This window comes from Lathyrus oleraceus, chromosome 4, assembly GCF_024323335.1.
Source record: "Lathyrus oleraceus cultivar Zhongwan6 chromosome 4, CAAS_Psat_ZW6_1.0, whole genome shotgun sequence".
Classification (NCBI taxonomy): domain Eukaryota; kingdom Viridiplantae; phylum Streptophyta; class Magnoliopsida; order Fabales; family Fabaceae; genus Lathyrus; species Lathyrus oleraceus.
Genome location: NC_066582.1, coordinates 215,393,868 through 215,413,125, shown reverse-complemented (window position 1 = coordinate 215,413,125; position 19,258 = coordinate 215,393,868).

The window sequence follows — 19,258 nt, the reverse complement described above, 5'->3', positions numbered from 1 at the left end:
CACAAACCTAATAATTCACAAAACATGTTGGGAAAAAAAATTCTTTGACTTCCATGGTGAACCAAGAAAAGAAATATAAATTTGGCAAACAATATCCAAGAAAAAAAGTAAAAATTAAAACTTTTGGTTATTTTTTTTCTCCTTTTTGTTTCAAACAGCAAAATATACATATTCCTATTTGAACTAGAAATAGGTGTGATAACGGAAGTTACGGTGGATGAGAGCTTCTGATGCGACAAAGTGGGAGGTGTACTTGTAAAGTTAGCACTCCAACGCTTTAGTCAGTATGTGTGTGTGTGTGTGTGTGTGTGTGAGAGAGAGAGAGTATTCAAATTGTGTTTGAAAACTGTTACCTGAAATGACGCCATTTCACATATATAGGGGAGTTGCATAACTAACTTGCTAACTAACCGGTGTGAGATGCGGAGGACCGTTGGATGCTTTGGAGAGATGGATCCCCTACTTCTAGCTTTTTGAAGGTACATTAGTCAGGGGTACATTCCAGGGGCTTTAGTATGTCCTCGAACTGGATCGTTGTGTTGTGCCTAAAGGTGGCAGGACTGGAAAAGGATCATGTCAGGATCAGATTATACTGAGGATTTCTATCTATGTGGTGGTCAGATCTCTAGGGATAGGCCGGATTGCCGAAGGTATGGTCGGTCCAGAAAAGTTTCCCCAAAGCCCTCGCGTTTAAGGAATAAGTTTGAGGATTTGAAGGATTCTCACACATCGATAATCAGTCGTACTTTCTTTACTTCAACCATTTTGTGATTTCGAATATCTTTTGGAGGAATGCTTATGATCTTTCTAGGGAACTGGAGCGCTCAAGTATTACGTGCAAGGGTAGTGACTAATAAGACATCTTTCGTTTAGTAAGGCCAATTCATAAATATAGGAAGAAGTAGAGTCACCTTTCATTCTAGGTTTTTCTTCCCTATTTCTATCAGAACATTTTATCTATGCTTCCCCTCCAAAGCATTTTTTTTCTTTTTTTTTGAATTAATTGTCGTGTTATGAGGAAGACACCTCGAAAAACCGTGAAAAATAATAGATGAATCCATCTTCTCTATGGGAAGGCTCTGTATTTTCTTCAATTGTCTCAATTTTTACCAAATAGGGGAACTTAGGTGGGGCCTTCTCTGATGTTCGCGAAATGTTGCTTCGGGGGCTTAACATTCCTAGCGATGAGGACATGATTTGTAACGATTATGATAATTGCATCATCCCTCTATATGAGTATCTTTTTTCGTCTCTAGGGGTCCGTTTTCCCTTTACTACTTTCAAAGTGGATGTCTTAAACTATTTGATGGTGGATTCCTCTCAACTTAATCCCACCAACCGAGCATACGTTAAAGCTTATAATCATTAATCCAAAAGGGGCCTCCACTGAGCGGGGGATCTCAAGTCAGCTCATTAAAGACTAACTCCATGTAAGCCAAACAAGACTATACCATCCTCCTATCATAAGAGAACACAAGACCGGGTATATGAGTTATCTCACCACACAGAGCTTACCAAGCACTAGATAGAACAAACAATAACAAACAACAACAAACATAATATACACGATAAACAAAGATAGGCTAAACTCACTGAGGACTAGTTCCTCAGCAAAGTCGCCACTTTTCTGTAGCGGTAAAAAAATTGAGATTAAACTATTGATTAACTTAACTCATAAAGCAAGAGTCATCACCGCGCTTTTATTATTCCTAAAGGAAAGGGAAAAAATATGAACAAAACCCAAAGAATTTTTAAAATAAAACTAATAAAAAAAGATAAAGGTGAATGGGTTAGTTATGCAAAGGGAAGGTATTAGCACCCTAACATCTATAGTACTCTATAGGAACCTCTTTGAAAATCTGTGCATTTTAGATTAAAATGGTGTTGTTTGCAAAAGATTGTGTGTGTGTGTGTGAGGGGGGGGGGGGGGGGGGGGGGGGGGGGGGGGGCAGAAAAGAAATGTGTTTTTATAATTTTGTGTTTGCCAAGACCTTTTTGAGTCTCATGCCTACGTACCAACAAAGTGCAATGGAGGATCAAAACCTCGTAGTTCATGGTAAAAATAACAGATATGTTTGTTTTGATTCATTTTTAAATGAAAATACCTTTTGTCATTTTAAGGAGAATACTTAACTGGTCACCCACAAGTGTGAGAGCTTTGCATCACCATAGAGAAGGGCTCCAACTTGGATAAAGATAAACAAGTATGCCACTAGATCTCTTAGATGGAAAAGAATTATCGTCAATATTATGGGGATATGAGAATTACATCTCAACCATGGAAATGACTCATGTCTAAACTTTGAGAAAAAAAGTTTTAAAAGAAAAAGCACACAAATGACACAAAATGGTTTGAATGAGTTACGTATTTTTTTCTCTTTTGAAATGGGTTTGAATATGCTTAAGATGTGTTAGCAATTATTAAGAAAGGATTTTGAAAAGCACTTGACAAATGTCAAGGTTTATTGAGAAAGTGGTTTAAGTTTGAAAACAAGAAAGTTTTTTTGAAAAGTGAGAGAAGATTTTGAAAATTAAAGAAAGGGAGGAGAAGAAGAGAATATCCTAGAGCAACAAGTAAAAGCTAGGGAGGAAAGATCTAACAAAGAGATAGAAAGCTTTATGACATAAGTCAAGCAAGAATTACCTCCTTTGGATTTAAGCCTCAAGCAAACCAAATAAGCAAAGAATAATCCATGTATCAGATGAAACGAAAGTAATCAATCCAAGTCTTCCAAAAGAAGTCCAAAGTCAAAGGTACCAGATGAATTTCAAGGTCTCAAATCACAAATTCCCAAAAGCAAAGGTCAAAATCTTAGTCTTAAATCCATAACTCCACAACAATTCTAAGGATAGTAACCATAAGTCCATAAATTAGGAGAACCAAATTTTTTAGAGTTTTTTTTCTTTATTAATGTCTTAAAAGAAAAAATAAGTTCAAATGGACAAAGAACAAATAGCATAAGCAATAAACAATATGATATGAGATGCTAAAATAAAAGCATAAAGTAAATGGAAAAAGAAATAAAGAACATAAGATAAATGACATTAAAATAAAGTTAATACAATAAAATGTTAGTAAATTATATTAGTGATAAAAAATGAAAGATGATTTGGTCATTTTTTGGAGAACACTCGACTATTCACCCACAAGCATGAAAATATGAACCTATACATCACCATGAAAAAGGATCCAATTTGGATAAAATCAACAAGTACTCCACTAACTCTCATAGGTGAAAAGGAAATAATACTTTTCACACAATACCATGAGGAGTGGGAGACTTACAATCTCACTTATGAAAATGACTTGCTTTCTGGACAAATTTAGCACTATGTCAAGCAATCATAATTGGACTTATGTAGAAGTCACAACTATCTGAGGCCGGTCAATAATAATGTTTGTGTTAATACATGCTAGAGAAATGATATGTAAATCGTTCTCATAAATCTATGCCACACACAAAAAAAGAGGATTGATCAAGCACAAAGGCTATGAGAGTGGTCCATTACATCAATCTATACTTCATGATACTTAGGGCAAACTTATGCATCAATCCAAAGTACCTTAAATGATTCATGATCAATTTATAGGTAGATTTGAAATGGTGAAAGTTCATCAAGCACCAACCCACACATCATGATCAAGATGGACACAAACCATTCAATTGATCAAAAGAAAGAGAAAGAGAAGGGGATGAAGAAGAAGAGGACAAGACAAATCACACCCAAGTTGGATCAAAGTATTGATCATGTCATCATCAAAATCAATCATCCGTTTTGGTGTATTAGGGTTTTCACCCCATCAACACCCAAGATCCATTGAGTTTGATGAGACCTAACATCAAATCAACCATGATCCAAGGCCAATAGAAGTCCACAAGTGTCAAACAAATAACAAATGCAAAAGGATAAAATGAAATGCATTACAAATAATTTTAAAATGACTCTTAAAAGGGAAATAAAATATAAAATCCATAAAGTCCTTCAAAATACCAAATAAATGGCCAAGAAAATTATGGAAAGTTGGAAATAAGCATAAAATAATTTTTTCAGAATTTTAAAATGCATAAAAGTACAATGCTACAAGTTTCATTTTGTTGTCCAATAAACTTCTGAAATTTTTTGATTGGTCCAATTTGAATTAGATCCCGTGTTTCATTTTTGTTATTTTGATTAGTGGTTAGATAAGAAATTAACATATAAACACAAAGATAAAACACCAATAAATAGGTGCTTGATGATCCCTGCAAAAGGCAAACCCAAAAGATGGGAGGGAGAGGACAAAGATGTGACCTTGTTTGTATGAAAGGATGCAATTGATATGTCGTATCTTAGGGTTAAAAATTAGGGTATGACAGACATGCAAAGAATCTCTAACAGCTCCCATGGAATTTGAAGGCGCACGAGGCATTTTGGGAGCATTGATTGTTGTAGCCCAGCGCTCGAGCATATCCGATATCACCCTTGACTTCCGAAGGCGCACGAGGTCCTGTGGGGAATTGATTGTTATAGTCGGGCAATTGATGTATATTCAATAGTACCCCTGACTTCTAAATTGATTATTGTAGTTGGGCGCTCAAAGTGCATTCAACAACACCATTGAGTTCGTGTATGCAAGGTGCCGGGGGATTTTGATTGTTGTGGTCGAGCGCTCTAAGCGTATCTGGAAGAACTCTCAGATTCTAGGGACGAGCATCAACTATAATAATTATCCTCCGGTTCGCTGCAATGTGCATTTGAGTTATGGATGTGATTAGTGAAATGGTTAGTAAGAAGTTGGTGAAGAAAGGTTGGTTTTAGAGAAGTTTCGTGAGTTTGTTTCTTGTGTTTATTTGTGATGAATTTTTCTCCTCAATGTTAGACGATAGGTTTCGATCTAGAGGGGGTGGGATGAAAAGATCACAAGTTAAAAGATTTAACAAAAAACGGTTTTGAAAAATTTATGGTGCATGGAAGTAATCCAGATTGAATCGTCTAACCAGACCCTTATCGAAAAGCTCAGATATGCGTTAATGATATCAATGTATGATACTGAACACGAATTAATCAATTACTTTTAATCACTACCTAATGAATGCTATTCTACAAGTATAGTCTATTTCCAATGATAAATTACAAAAAAATCTATTGAGGCAAATTATTGAACACCTTGTGTGTAATTGATTTTGTTTGGAAATTTATATGGTTTTGTTGATCTTCAAATCCAATCACAATCTAAAGGATTATGATCAACTCAACAAAACCTCTTACAAAAGGTTATTAAAAATTCTATCCAAACATATTGATCACACGATCAATGAATTTAATAATTTACAAATAAAAAATAAAAGAGAGAGAGAGGGCACAAGGATTTGTTTAGGCAGTTCTCCAATCGACCTTGCTATGAGTACCTCTACCTTCAATTTGAACTCAAATTAAGATAATGAAATTAACCTTACTTTTCGAAAGTAGTAGTATACAAGATAAATGTAGCAATCCAACCCTATAAAACCTAAGTTTGATGTTGATTTTGACACTTTCTCTTCCCTTAATCAAAGATTGATCAAGTAACCCAACAATGCTAATTTGACCCACCGTCTCACGCTACTCCTTTGCAAGAAACTCCCGTTATTCAAAGCTTTCACTCGATCGAATCCAATTTGCGAATTATTGTAACCCAAGATTTACCAATTTGATCCACCGTTCTCCTTTGCAAGAAACTCTTGTTCTTCAAAGTCTTCACTCAATCAGATCCAAATTGCATAATCTTGTCCAAAACCTTTAAATTCCAAATTGATCTTGAAGGAAAACCCCAACCCAGTTTTCTTATTTGAAACCCTCAAAGATCTCAACCTAATTCATAATTCAATCAACGAAAATTGGATGTTATCAACCCTAATTCTAGATGGCACCCAAACAAAGAATGATTATGTGTAGTTTGTTTGTGTGTATGCATAGAATGAGGTTGAAGATGATGAGAACTCTTTGAAATCTTGGTTTCGTGTAGGTTTAATTTAACACATTACTAGAAATGATGCATGTATAAAGTATTTATATGCATGCATGTTTGGAGGCCAAAGGAATGAAAAGATTTGAAAAAGTTATGAATTTTTGGAAAAATATGTTGCATGTGTCGGCCTATGTAAGTCATGTGCTAACATGTTAGATGCATGTCTCGACCTGTATAGGTCATGCATTGACCTGTATAGGTCATGTGTTGACCTGTAGAGGCGGCACATCAAATAGAGGCTACATGCTTTAAAAATGGAGTACATTAGTCGACCTGAAAATCGGATGTTTCGACACATAGGAAAATTTCCCTTCTATATGTCAACCTAAGGCATGTATGTATCGAAACATAGATTGTTTTTCCCATAAAAACTTGTTTTTTGATGCATGATACCTTTTCCAACTTATTTCCAAATGTCTTTATGCTTCCTAATGCTAAGATGCACCTTGAGAATCAAAGGATACCGTCCAATATACATAAACGCTAAAGTATTCTAGTTTTGATATCATACAAAATACATCTAATGGAAACTTGCACTCACACTCAAGTGTGGCCTCTCTTGTGAAAAAATAGTGGCTGCCTCATTCACTACTATTCACTTCAATTTATAGCAGTCTTATTAGGTTTAGGAATGGTGTAAGTGTGTGAAAAGTTTTGAGTGTGTGAGAGACTTTTAGGATAAGAATGAGTGAGTGGAATGTGTAAGCTTTGTGTACAAGTTAGCATGAATTGTGGGATGAGTGGTGAGGTTTGAAAAGTTATTGTAAATGGTTTGTATGAAGCTTGTAAGAGAGAGAGAGAGAGAGAGAGAGAGAGAGAGAGAGAGAGAGAGAGAGAGAGAGAGAGAGAGAGAGAGAGAGAGAGAGAGAGAGAGAAAGAGAGAGAGAGAGAGAGAGAGAGAGAGAGAGAGAGAGAGAGAGAGAGAAAGAGAGAGAGAGAGAGAGAGAGAGAGAGAGAGAGAGAGAGAGAGAGAGAAATGAGAAGATATTTTCCTTCATGCTTGTCCCGAACCCAAGAGTTATATAAAGTAGGGATCAATATAGAAGAATCATCGAGATATGATATCATGACCCGTATCCATAGTCCATGGATTTAGATCGATCGGTGAGAAGTATTTCAGTTATAAGAAGTATGTGACTCATGTCCATAGTCCTTAGATTGGGATCGGTCGGGGAGAAGACGTTCCTTATTAAGCGGAAAATCGTGACCCATGTCCATAGTACATGGACTTGGATCGGTCGGGGAAAGTGTTCCTAGTTAATAGAGATCCATGACATGTGTCCATAGTCCTATACGTAGGATCAGTCGGGGAAAGATACTTTTTTGTTGAATTCCCGAATAATGCTTCATTGAGTTATATGAACTCATGCGTGTGTTTCCATACGAAACATATAATCCATTGAACACTTAAGTCCTCGTTACATTTGTGTGAGTGATACACAAGTAACATAAAGTGGAAAGGCTTAATTAAGAAATTGATAAGAGATTCCTTTAGATCTGAATAGACCCATAAGATAGAGGAACATACTGAAATTATTATCACACCCCTCTATGATTGTTGTTTTTAGGTAGTTCTCTACAGGTAAAAGTTAAGGGCAAACTCACTTGTTGATGTTTGGCGACTCGAATTTTTGATTATGATCTTCCATTGTGGATCATGTACACACGTCCTAGTTTTTGTTTAGGCACTCTTGTATATCACGTGTTATATTTTGTATATTATTCATTTTAGACATGTATATATAACGATGCCGATAGACTGTTATGTTGTATCAATACCAGTTACACTATGTATAATGCATATTATATGTCGGTGTTACAATAGCAATAATATTTTACAATCAATAGTCACTTTGTAGTTATTCTTGCTTCCTTTTGTATTTCTTGTGAAATATTTGTAGTTGCTTTACTTGTGACATATTTGTTAGTTTCTTTTTTCCATAAACATTGATAAATGATATGTTGAAGTAAACTCATGTACGATAATGGAATGTTTTTTTCTCTTATCTGAATCATCCTCAGCAAACCAAAAAAAAAGTACTATATATATTCATAGAATATGATTTTATTTCATTTCATCAAGGGATAAAATTTGGGTCCTTTAGTATTTAACTATCTCCCACCGCGATCATATGAAGAGTGATCTTCTTCATATTCTCTGGTCAAAGATATTTAAATAGGGGAAGTTGTAAAACCCAAATTTTTCCTGTCGATCAATAAAGCAATGCATTCATCAATACATTTGCACCACATGCATATCATAACATGCATTTCTTTCCGCATAATGCTTAGAATTTCGACAAAAATAAAATTTCGGTTTTATAGACAGATCGATTGAATCGACCTTCAATTGTGCATAAATTTAGCGAGTGGAAAACTTCGAGATCGGGCTTGCAGCTATATGTTTTATTAATCTATTGTTCGCGTAGTTTAACATGACGTGCTAATTTTATTTTTTCGGTCCCGTTTGCGTTTGCATTTTGATTAGCCTGAGCTTTTTCAACCCGATATTTTTTATTGTAAAGTTTGATCTTTACCTGTCTGTTTTTTGGAAATTTATTTTGCGTAGATCATTTTAACGCATTCATTTTTATTTTTCGCGCATTTTCACACCTGATTTTTGTTCATTTTATTTTTAATTTTATTTATTAAAATATTGAAAAATAATAAATAGAGACAAATGCATAGTCACTTGAATTTTATTGTCTCTATTAAAAAAGAATTAATTTTTATCCACTTAATTTTTTTCACTCATTTCGTATCCCCTAAGTCACCTAAAAGGGAAATGTGGGAATTAATTAAATTTTTGTAGCCCTAATGTTGTGAATTTATTGCTCATGTGGCCAATAATTGAGAGAAACCAATAACCTAGACCAAAAAAATCACCCAATGACGACACTTGTCTTGAAGCCCTCTCTCCAATTTGAAAACAAAAAGAGTGAAAAGGAAGGTTTTTATTTCATTCGGTAAAGGAACATTGACATCCCTCTTCATAAAAAATGATAGCTTTTCCTTCAATGTAAAAACTGATATCTCAAACGCACAGGACTTCATTTTTCTCACCTTTCATTTTTTCAGTTTCTTAACACACTCACCAATCCACCTACCTTCATACATGAGACAAAATCCCCCTTCACTAAAATCATATTTTCCAACCTTCATGTAACACAAGCTTCATACTACTAATAACAACCTACAACATGCACCTTGTTCAACACAACCTTGCTCATCTCTTTCCACTCAACAAACCTTCTTCAACACAAGCTATCTACCATAATACCTTCATACATAACACATAAACTCTCTTTCTTCCTTCAAACATCCAACCTTAAAAAACCAAAGCTATTTAAAACCTTTCACCCTATCTCACAACTTGCAATACCACATTTCTAATCACCATAACAAAAGCTCAATATTCACCTTCCATGCTACAACTTGCAAAAACACAGTGAACATCCACATTTATTTTCATCAAAACCCACCTAAACTCATATCATCGTTGCAATAAAGTTAAACCTCTTCTCGCCACCCTGCAAACAACCATCGTTCATCACATACAACACTCACCTTAGACAACCACAAAAACACCGACAACTACTACACGTTAGCCACTACCGTCACCGAAAAAAAAGAGAAGAAGAAACGTGAGCGCTCTAGAGATCCTCCACGAGCAACACCCTTTTCCTGTCCAACCACCGTTTGGTAACTCCTTTTTACTCTTCATATATTGTTCTCATTTTCATGCTTTGTGTTAATTTTTTTGAGAGAAAGTGGAATTATTTGTGTTGTAGAAATGTTTCAGAGAGAATGAGACGAGATTGAGTGAGAAAGAGAGAGAGTTTAGACGAGAGAGTGAATGAGTCATAAGGTAGAGGAGTGAGAGAGTATGAAAGGGGTGCCACCTCCGTTGTTGCTAGTCGGTTGCCCCCTGCTCATGAAAGAAGAACATAACGAGAGAGATAATGTCAATGTTCTTTTCTTCTCTTTATAGTGTCTTCAAGCTCTCAGTTTTTGTTTCTTTTTTTATTTTAAAAAATTATGACATGTGTCAATCATTTACTGCTTGTTTTTTTTTTAAAAAAAAAGTTTGAATAACATAAACTGAGAGTTGAGGGGCGCCACCCCCTCTTCTCTTTTCTTAATTTTTTTACTTTTTATATATTATTTTTAATGATTAATGTTAAGGTTAAGGGTTTACATGGAATGGGCCTTGGACCCTTCTGACTCTTCACACTCCACATTAGACTAAAAAACCCCTTGTTCATTTTTTATTATTATTTAGTTTCTTTTCTTTTATTTAAGTATTATTGTTTAATTACAAAAAAGAATCACAGTCTCACTTTATTTTATTAAATACAAATATTTTAAAAAATATAATAACTTTATAATTTTATTAAAAAAAAGAAAATTTAACCAAAAATATTTTATCTTTTTGTAGTTGGTAATTAAATTTAATTTCCTTTGCTTTTCTTTTTTGTTTTTTACTTATTTTTGTTTGGGTACTTGTACATAGTTGTATATTATTTGCTCTATCTTTATTTGCATTATTCCTCAAATTACAAATGTGCCCCCATCTCTTTGATTGTAATTTGTATTTACTTGCTTGCTTTTATTTTATTGCCATTAGTTAAATAAATGAATTAATTAAATAATGGATCAAAAATAAAATCAACCTTTTACAAAATAAAAACACTTGGTCAACACCAAGTTTCCATTTAAAAATCCAACTTTTAAACTGTAAGACCCTAATTTTGACCCTAAGATCCCTCATGGCATCATGTTATTGCACAAGTGCATTGCCTCAAGGATCATATCATGTTTGGCTCCTTAACCCTAGGGTTGGGACTTGTTTGAGTGATTTGAGATCACCAAGCATGCTTGTATTGTATGTTATTGCTTTTCTTATTTGCTTACTAACCAAAAAGCACAAAAATATGTCACTAACTCTTTTTGTTTTGAAGTTCAAGTGATCATGTGCTCCACAATGCTCCTAGGAGGCTCCTAAGCCCAATGCAATGGCTAGATGAAGATGAGAAAAAGAATGACAATGGTCCACAAAGTTCCTAATCATCATATATGTCTCCCAAGTATCTCAATTTTCCAATTTGATCAAGATAACCCAAAGGGCTTGAAGATTGTTTCCCAAGGAAACCCTAATTTCATTGTGCTTTGATTGTGTCTTGCCCATGAAGCAATCTCAGCCTCTGATCAAATTTAATCAAGGGACGTTCTTTCATTTATCATTTTATGCATATATGAGCCTATTTTAGGCCCCTCAATCATTTATTCATCAAGATTGGAAGTTTGACTTTGAAAAGTTGACCAGTTAAGTCATCTGACTAAGCTGAGGTTCAATGAGCTATAACTTTTGATGTGTTTGTCAAGTGAAGATGACCCCAAAATAAAAAGTATTCCTAATAACCATATGAACAACTTTCATGTTCATCAAAAATCCATTTGAAGCATAGAAAGGCATAATTCATTTCAAAACATTATAGGTCATTTTGGCTGAAACCCTAACTTTGGGTCAACTTGCCAAGGGCATAACTTTCTCAATTTTTATGATTTTAAAGTGGGACCAAAGGAATTGGAAATCTTGGGATGTCTACTTCAAATGTTATGTAAGACCAAATTTCATATTCCTAAATTAAATACATGTTCCATTGTAAAACATTATAGGTCATCTTTGACCTAATTCATTGAATTTGGAAAAGTACCCAACTTCAAATGCCCATAACTTTGTCATAGAAAATCCAAATGATGCAAACTTTGAGTCTACACTGACTATCTTGAAAAGATATAGGACTTTGATGTTGGAGATGTTTTTCATTTGAAGCTTGTATCATGAGGTCAGAGGGGTTTGACCAAACTTACTTTTGGTTGGCTTTTTCAAAGTGATTTGAACATGTTTTACACTTGAACTTTACAAGCCAGTTTTGATCAGTTTACACATGTCAAATGGTTTTTTTCCCAACATGACTTTTATTCCTTATTTTAAGAGCTTTCCAACCATTACTCACAATAGTCATTTGGATCTACCATTTGAGAGATTCGAATTTTTCTTCATTTATGTGTATTTTTGACATTTTGTGTTAAAACTTGAGATGCAAGCCTTTTCCATTCCATGTGCATGACCACATGCTTTCCATATGAGCTTAGCAAGTCCCTTCAACCATTCATGGGCCTCTCACACATCCACAAAGGCCCATGCATTCAAAATTGCAATTCCCATTCACATGAGCAAAGTGTGATGATTAGATGCATTTACCTATAAATAAGGGCTCCCTCTCCTTCATTTCAAAGACCCCTTGGAGATCCCACATGCTGCTGAATTGAAACCACAACCCTCACCAAAGGAATCACTCACCATTTTTCAATATTTTCGAGCTTGAAATTTAACCACATTAGTTGAGTTTCAAAGCTAGACTCCTTAGCCAATCATCTCCCCTATATTCAGAGATCAAAAAGGAGCGAAAAGCTTGAAGGATTCATGGCCAGAAACTCACCATTTTTGAAGGTATAAGCTCAAACTGTTTGGATCTGAAACTCACGATTCAATGTAGTATTCTTGTGTTTTTGTGGTTCTCTGAAGTCCTCATACTTGAGGCAAACTTTTGGTGCATTTAATTTTCCATTTCAAGATCAATTCGTGTGGATACCATGATTTTATCCTTCATTTTCCTCTCAATATAGGAAGAATGAGAGGAATCTAATGGTACAGTGATGATCTACATCACATAAGCTTCATTTCCATGCCCTTGTTTTTCATTTTTGATGAGATTCGTTTTCCTGCAATTTCTGGTCGGATTCTGCTTGGTTGATCGGAGAAGGTGGTGGTTTCCACCACCACCACCATGTGTACTGATCACAGCCATTGGATCTCTCCCTCACGATCTAATCTCGTGCATCCATTCTAATTACTTTTTTAATTCATTGTGTTTCGCTGCTGACTTGAGTACATCATGCACCCTCAGATCCAGGCCGTGTAACACGCTACGTCATTTAATGAGACGGATCCGATGGCTCGACTTTTTTCGCTTTATTTCATTTTCTCTTTATTTTCTTTTAATTCATTCTATTTTCAATAATTCATAAAAAAAATCAAATGAGGTCAGAAAAATATGAGACCGACTTAAAAAATTTTCTTGAAAAATCTAGTTTCATCTTATGATTTTTAATTATTTTTGTGACCTCATTTGATATTTTTCATGAATTATTTTGTTTTTAATGATTTTAATTCATTTTAAAATGCTTTATGACTTTAGAAAAATACAAAAATATTTTCATAGCATCTATGGATCATGATAAGTCAATGAAAAATAGTCTCAACAATTTCTTGTTTGTTTTTGAGATTATAATTCATATTATGCTATTTTTGGTTGTATTTAATTGATTTTAATTGCTTTCTGGCTTTAAAAATTTGTGAGAAAATTAATCAAAGTTTGTTTGACTATGTTGAACCTATGAAAATTTAATTGGACTAATTGAAGTTGCTTTGAATTGAATTTGAGGTTCAACTTTGTTTGTTTGTTTTTTATTTGTATTTTCTTTTAATTCAAAAATTATCAAAAAAATATTATTGACTTCTTGACTTGTTATATTCATTCCTCTTCTGTTTGGTGTTGATCAAGGTTGAATTGATTCAACTTTGATCAAATTCATTGGATCTTGTGGTTTGAGAATCCTTAAGGATCATCACCTAGAGAGATGAATGAATTTGATCAAGGATGAGTTATCCCTTGATCAATTGGGATTGGTTGATGTCTTCTTACCACCCTCCCTTTTATCTTCATCCTTTTCTTTCCCTCAATGGCCAATGAGTTAAAGTCTTGAGGTTGGTCTTGATAAATAGAAGTTTAATCTTCTTTGATCCAAACCAAACTCAACTTGATCCATGATCAAGTGAGTTATTTTATGTCAAAGATAGGTTACTTCTTGGTCAAGCAAATAACCAAAAGTCAATACAAGGCCCTTCCCCTCTTGTTTGGCATGGCAAGTTTATGGAGCTTGACTTACTAGTCATGACCTCTAACTTGTGTTCTTTGCATATATTCTTATTGACCGACCTCAGATAGGTGTGGCTACTATATTAGTCCACTTACGATTGCTTAACATAGCGCTACATTGTCTTATGACAAGCTAACATAACTCTACTAACTACTAAGTTTAATTTGAGCTTTTAAACTCTTGTCATTTACCTTCAATGTCATTTATTTCTTGCTCATTATTCATCTTGATTTTCATTTTTGCTCACTTGAGCACATATTTTATGTTTATGTCATTTTTCTTTTGCTCATTTGAGCCTGTTATTGTATATAAATATATTGCTATTTTGTGTTGTTTTGTGTTTGTTTTGATGTGAACCAAAATAAAAAAAGGAGAAAGGACTTAGAATTAGGATTCACCCATGCTTAAAGGAGTTCAAGAGCAACTAGGCCTCATGCCTTTAGAATGCAAAATGTGTTGAAGAGAAACTAGGCCTCATGCCTTTAGAATGCTAAAATTCAAAGTTGACCTCAAAGGACTTCTCCTCAAACTTATTCTTTGTCCATTCCCTTTATTATGTTGTGAGCTTTTTAATATGTGCTTTTGTGTGATAGGAATCTCATCTTAAGATTGGGAAAAGAGGACCATTGCCATGAGTAGCCAAGTTAAGAGCCAAGCCAAATGGAGATCCTAGGAGCTTGAATTCAAATTATTGATTGCTTGCTTTGTGTGCTAAATCCAAAGGAGAGGAGCATCTTGAGTCATCTCTATGACTCCAAGAAAAGTAACTCCAAGGGTTATCTCTCCCCTCTTATCTTTGTATGCTTTAGGAATAGCCCTTCTCTCCTCTCCCCCCTCTAACCAAGCCAAAAATCATTTTCAAAACTTTGACTTTATTTAAAATTAGAAACCTAGGCCTTAGGCCTTTGACTTTTCAAAACCATTTTCGTAAATACTCATTGTAAATAAACTTTAATCCAACTTTGACCTCATTTTGTAAATAAATTCAATTTGTAAATATAACCCATTTCAAGTTGTTTTGTGGTTCCAATGGCCACTTGTTAAACTCTTTTCAAAAACATTAGTCATAGGTTTGAGTTATCATAGTGGTTGATGTAAATCTCACCTCATTCTTAGTGTTGGATTATAAGCCTTCCATGCTTATTATAGGGTTAACCCCTCACTAGCATGTTGAAGCCTTCCTCGCATGGTGGATTGTTGGTTTAGGTTGAGTTTTCTCCCTTTGATAACAAAAGACCTTAAGGCTTTTGATTAAAATCAATTCACCAATCTTTGAAATTTTTACCATGAACTATGAGGTTTTGATCCTCCTTTGTGATGGTACGTAGGCAATGGGTTCATCCATTCAAACAATAAAATTTGTAAATATAATCTATTCTCTTCTCATCCCTCCAATCTTTTGCACAAATCTTTTCACAAATACCAACCTACAACACATATTTGAAAAAAGGGTTCCCTTAGAGTACTAAGGATGTTTTGGGTGCGTAAAACCTTCCCATTTCATAACCAATCCCCTTACCTAGATCTATGACATTTTTATTAGTTTTTGATTTGAAAAACTTCTTACTTGGCTTTTGTTCGTTTTTTAGCCTTTCCTTTGGATAATTAAAAGTCCGGTGGCACCTCGAATTGTATGTTGACTTTTGGTTTAGTCAATAAACCTAAAGGTAACAAAAACCCCGCTACAGAAAAGTGGCGACTCTGCTGGGGAACCAAGCCCAGTGGGTTTAGCCTACTTTTTGCTTGTATGTGTTGTATGTGGCATATTTTTGTGCAAATTTGGTATGAATGTATTGTTTGTAATGTATGAATTGCTTGATATATTAATTGCTTGTATGCTTGGTGGTTTCTTGTGAGATGAGTTCTATACCCGAACTCGATTGCACTTATGATAAGAGAATGGCATAGTCTTGTTGACTTGTGTGGAGTCAGTCCTTAACAAGTTAACTTGCAAGTCCATTCACTTGGTGGAGGTCTTATTGGGATCACTAATGTAACACGAGTAGTCGTGGTTAGGCATTACTCTTTCCAATATGAACCCTAGAAACCAAGGACCTTAGATACCTAGCCCATCTTGGCCTATTTTAGGACGTAGTGCGAAGGTCATTCAAGTGTAAGACTTGATGCGATTGTTACGCGATACTACACTCATAAGAGTCCCTCTCGAGAATATTTTTGGAGGACAAGTAGTCGTTTTATCCGATAATATCCGAAAGATGGGATGATGACTATGGGAACCTTTTAGAACATGATTGTCAGGTTTAACCGTAGTACACTCCCGTTGGGTGGTTCTTAACCGAGACTCCATGCTCGTGACTCACAATAAACCCATGATTCGCGGTCGATCCGTTCTCGTATATCCTCAAAATCAATGGATCTTGGGTGTTGATATGATGTAAAATCTAATCCACCAAGATAGATGATTGATATTGACGATGACTTGAGCCATCCCGTGACCTTTGTGTGGTGTGACTTACTTGATCCTTAAGGCGTATGACATCTTATGTATTAGATCCCTTAGAGTTCAAAGCTCGCCATGGAAAGCTTCTAGCCATTCTCTCTACCAAGGTGGATGAGGGTCTGATGAGTGTGTTGGTGCAGTCTACGATCCTCTCTATCGGTGCTTCACTTTTCCGGATTTCCTGCTTTTGCCTACATTTGAGGAGTACGCTTATTATGTGGGTATACCTATTCTTGACCGATTGTCGTTCAGTGGTTTGGAGAAGATTCCATCTTCTCAAGAGAGTGCTGACATGCTTCACGTGGAGGTATCCGACATTGTTGCCAATATGACTACCAAGGGTGGAATTCAAGGTCTCCCGTCTGATTTTCTGATTGCCAAAGCTACCTTGTTTGGGAAGGCCATGAGTAAGGAAGCTTTTGAAGCCATATTTGTACTCCTCATTTTGGGCTAATGTTATTTCCCAACATCGACAACTTCGTGGATATGAACGCTATTAGGATTTTGTCTTCTCTTAATCCCGTTCTGACTCTATTGGGTGACACTTATTTCTCTTTGCATATGAGGAATGCAAAGGGTGGTGGTTCCATTGTATGTTGTCTGCCTCTATTGTACAAGTGGTTTATTTCGCACTTGCCTCAGACGCTTGCCTTCAAGGAGAACAAGGGATGTCTACGGTGGTCCACGAGACTTATGTCTCTCACTAATGATGATATCTCTTGGTATAATCATGTTTATGATGGCATTAAGATTATTGATTCTTGTGGTGAGTTCTCCAATGTACCTCTTCTTGGTACATGTGGTGGAATTAACTACAACCCTGATTTGGCTTGCCATCAGCTTGGGTTCCCCCTTAAAGGATAAACCTAACAACACTTTGTTGGAAGGCTTATTCTTTCAAGAGGGTAAAGATCCCCAAAACCTGAAGGATAGGATGTTCCACGCCTGGTGCAAGGTTCATAGGAAAGGGAGGAATGAGCTTGGTCCGAGGAACTGTGTTGCTTTGGAGCCTTACACCTCTTGGGTAAGGAAGAGAGCCCTCGAGTACCGCATGCCGTATGAGTATCCGAGACCTACCCTTATGGTTATGGTCGGGCCTTCAACCCTCCCTAATCAAGGAGTAGAGGAGTTGAGAGACGAAGACCGTTCGCGTGCTTGGGTTCGTGAGCATGAGGAGCTTCTTCAGTAACTCAAGGATAAGGATGCATTGATCGAGTTTCTAGAGCATCAGGTTATTGATGAGCCCGATGATGTGGTTACTTCTCTCCTTCCTCACTCGTCTAGGTTTTGGAAGAAGAGATATGAACAACTCGCCAAGGAGAAGGCCGACATGGAAGCAGCTTATGAGAGAGAGGTGAAGAAGTTCCGTGCGAAGTATCTTCCGATCTCGAAGGCTTTAGACAACTGCTTCTAGGGCTCCATAGGATGTTTATTCTCCTTTTCTCTTGTATTGTATTTGGTTACCGAGACTGCACTACTTCTTTGGTGTAAAAAGTTTCCAAATATTATATTGCTATGAGTATTCCACATATGTCTCAAAAAGTTCAATATTTTCAAAATATTTGCAAATAGATCCTTATAAAGTTCCTCCGATAAAAAAAAGCATATGCACGAGCATTGCATGCATCATATGCATAAGCAGGTTTTGGTTATGAGCTCTTGATACAGTGGTCTAACTCTTTGCTCTTCATTTATTTTGAAGACAAGCTGACGTATCCGTACCACACTCGCGCAAACGTCAAAGCAATGGTCGAACAACTAGTGAACAAGAACAGAGAACTCAAAGAAGAAGTCAGCCGGTTATCTGCTCTAGCGGAGTCTCTACTCCAAGCTCAAAAGCAAGTTGTAAATGTGCAAATGCCTGCATCCAATCAAGCACCTGAAGTAGCTCCTACCTCTATACCAGCCCCTGCTATGGGATCCGTCAATGTTATGCCTTCTGGTTACCCTTGGGGGATGCCCCATAGTTTCATGCCCGAAGGATATTGTAAGACCCCAATTTTGTCCCTAAGATCCCTCATGGCATCATAACATTGCACTTGCATTGCCTCAAGGATCATAAGCATCTTGGTTCCCTTTGCCTTTGGGTGGGACTTCTTGTGAGTGGTTTGAGATCACCAAGCATGCTCGAATTGTATATCATTTCTTTTCTTATTTTTTTACTAACCAAAAGCACAAAAATATGTCACTAACATCTTGTGTTTGTAGCTTGAGCAATCACCAGGCCAAGAGCTTCAAGGAGATCCTTTGTGCAATGATATGGCCAAGAGGAGATGAAAGCAAGTATGGTAATGGTTCCCAAAGCTCTCATCCATCAAATGTGCCTCCCTAGCATCTCAATTCATCATTTTGATCAAAGCAAGTCAAAGGGTTTGAGGTTTGTGCCCCAAGGAAACCCTAGTTCATCTGTGCACCACAATGCCTTGCTCTTGAAGCAACCTCAGCCCATGGTCAAATACAATCAAGGGAAGTTCTTTAATTCATCATTTCATGCATATTTGAACTTATTTGAGTGTCATCAATCATCAATTCATCAAGATATGAGTCATGGACTTGAGAAGTTGATTAGTCAATTCATCTGACTATTTTGAAATGCACTGAGACCTAACATTTTATGTGTTGGTCAAATGGAGATGATTCCAAAGACAAAAATGTTCTTAAGGACAATATGAACAACTTTCATGTTCATCAAATATTTATTTGAAGCTTGGAAGGTCATCTCCCATTCCAAGACATTATAGGTCATTTTGACTGAAACCCTAATTTTAGGTCAACTTCCCAAGGACATAACTCATTCATTT